This window comes from Grammomys surdaster, unplaced genomic scaffold (genome assembly GCF_004785775.1).
Source record: "Grammomys surdaster isolate TR1022 unplaced genomic scaffold, NIH_TR_1.0 126189, whole genome shotgun sequence".
Taxonomy (NCBI): Eukaryota; Metazoa; Chordata; class Mammalia; order Rodentia; family Muridae; genus Grammomys; species Grammomys surdaster.
In genome coordinates, this window is record NW_021620995.1 from 4,511,989 (window position 1) to 4,514,241 (window position 2,253).

At 39.5% G+C, this 2,253-nt stretch overlaps 1 pseudogene; it reads left to right on the forward strand.

Moving 5' to 3' along the window:
* The first annotated feature begins 412 nt into the window (after positions 1 to 412).
* On the forward strand, positions 413 to 751 carry LOC114613127 (annotated as a pseudogene).
* The last annotated feature ends 1,502 nt before the right edge of the window (positions 752 to 2,253 follow it).

A 2,253-nucleotide genomic window follows, 5' to 3' on the forward strand; every position in this document is an offset into this window, starting at 1 on the left:
ACATTCCGGTACTGCCTTGGAGAAATGGGAGGGTCCAAGCTCCAGCATGAATAAAGACTCTGCTTTTGCATACAAGTTGAATTCTTCATGGTCTCTGGTGTTCTATGGGGACCTCATGATCTGGGCATTACACTTTCACCACATCAATAGCTGTTATTATTTTTGGGAAGTCTTTGATTGTTTGTTTTTGTCTTAGTCATTCAGCTGAGGTAAAATGAATTTTCAAAAGTTTGTTAAGGATATAGAACATTAAAAATTTAAAGTAGCCCCAGTCACTGAGCCACCACTGAGGACTCAGCTGCCTCCCCCTCGAGCCCCCTAGCTTCCTGATGCTTCTATCTATCCCGCCTGCCTTCTCTTGCAGCTGCCTTCCGCAGGCCATTTCGACCGAGGAAAAGGAACATCATATCGTATGTCCGCTATCCAGAACCTCCACTCTTTCTACTCCTTTGCTGATGCAAGTAAGGGTGATGACCTGCTTCCTGCTGGCACTGAGGATTATATCCATATAAGAATTCAACAGAGAAACGGCAGGAAGATCTTATAACTTGTAACTGTCCAAGGGATTGTTGATGATTACGATAAAAAGAAACTAGTTTAAGAAGAAATTTGCCGGCAATGGTACTGTAATTGAGCATCTAGAATATGGAGAAGTAATTCAGCTACAGGGTGACCAGCGCAAGAACATATGCCAGTTCCTATAGAGATTGGACTGGCTGAGGACGATCAGCTGGAAGTTGATGGGGTTTAAGTGCTTGTGGCTCTCTGAAGCTTAAGTGAGGGATATCATTGCAATGAGTAGAATTTCCCTTCTGTCCCTTGTCCCAAGTTTAAAAACCTCACAGCTTGTATAACGTAATCATCTGGGGTCTGCTTTTAACTTGAACTAGTGTAACTCCTTCATGCAATAAACTGAAAAGAGCCATGCTGTGCAGTCTTAAAGTCCCTCATTTAAACAGGTTAAGCAGTAAGCCCTGGCAGTGTCCATCCTGAAACAAAGCAATAACAAGGTTTCAGCCAAGAACCCCAAGATCACTGAAGGCTATGTCTGATCAGAGGTTCCTTGGGGCTCCCTCTACAGAGTCCTCTGCCTTAGGAGAGTGTCATCACCTGAACAGCCCAGGTCACTGAGAGTATGGGTAACACTGTCCCAGCTATGTCACTAGATGGAGTCTCTGGCCATAAAAAGAACCCCTGGTGTCTGACCAGATAGACAGAATTCAGAAAGAGCCACCTTTCCAGGGAAGTTATGGACATCTAGCTCACCACCAGGGATGTCCTTTTTGAGCAGATCTATCCTAGCCAAGGGATAGGGTAAGGCCAGCCTGTTATCAGTTAAAATTATGGCAATGGAACCAATGCCAAGCTGGTGCCATTGGTCTTGTGGCTAGCTGTATAGATTTCAGCTCAATACAAGCCACTGCCTAGTGCCATGTGAAGGAACAAACTGGTCTTTTGGTTTTCTTTTCTTCTTCAGTTTTAATGTATTTAATGTATTTAAATCTTTATTTAAATAAAGCTTGTTTTCAGAAATAAAAAATGTTAAAGTAATTTTAATTTGTATTTTTTCCATGTCAAAGTATATTAAACATCAAAATTTACTTCTCAGCCATTTCTAAGAACTCTGTTTAGTTCTATATCTCATTTTTATTATATTTTATTTACTTATTTGACATTATAATATCGTAATTTATATTATATTCACTTTCTTTTCTGTAAACCAGTGGTTCTCAACATGTGGAGTTGACTGACCCTTTCACAGGGGTTGCATATTTATATTAAAGTTTATAACTAGAAAAATTAGAAAAATAAAGGAGCAATGAAAATAATTTTATGGTTGGGGGTCACCATAAGTTGAGGAACTATAAAGGGTCATAAAACTAGGAAGATCGAGTACCATTGCTTTAAACCTTCCTGTATGCCATGTTTGCTTTTGTTCAAACTCATGGCTTCTTTTTCATTAATTGATGTTAAACACATATCTATTCCCAAATATAACCTGCTCAGTTTGTTTAATATTACTTCTCTCTATATATATGTATGCTCTCAGGTACAAGCTTTTGGTATTAAATAAATGATTGAGTACTCTTCTTTGGAAAAGAGTACTGATTCAGCTGTCAGTGTTTCTTAGTTTCCTGAAGTACTTGTGTAGAGTTGAGGCTTCTGTGTTCCCTGCTCCATTCACTTCAGCTTGTCCTTTACTGTCCTCATTTATGTCATGTTTAGTCAGTCATGTTGGTGAGCATTAATGGG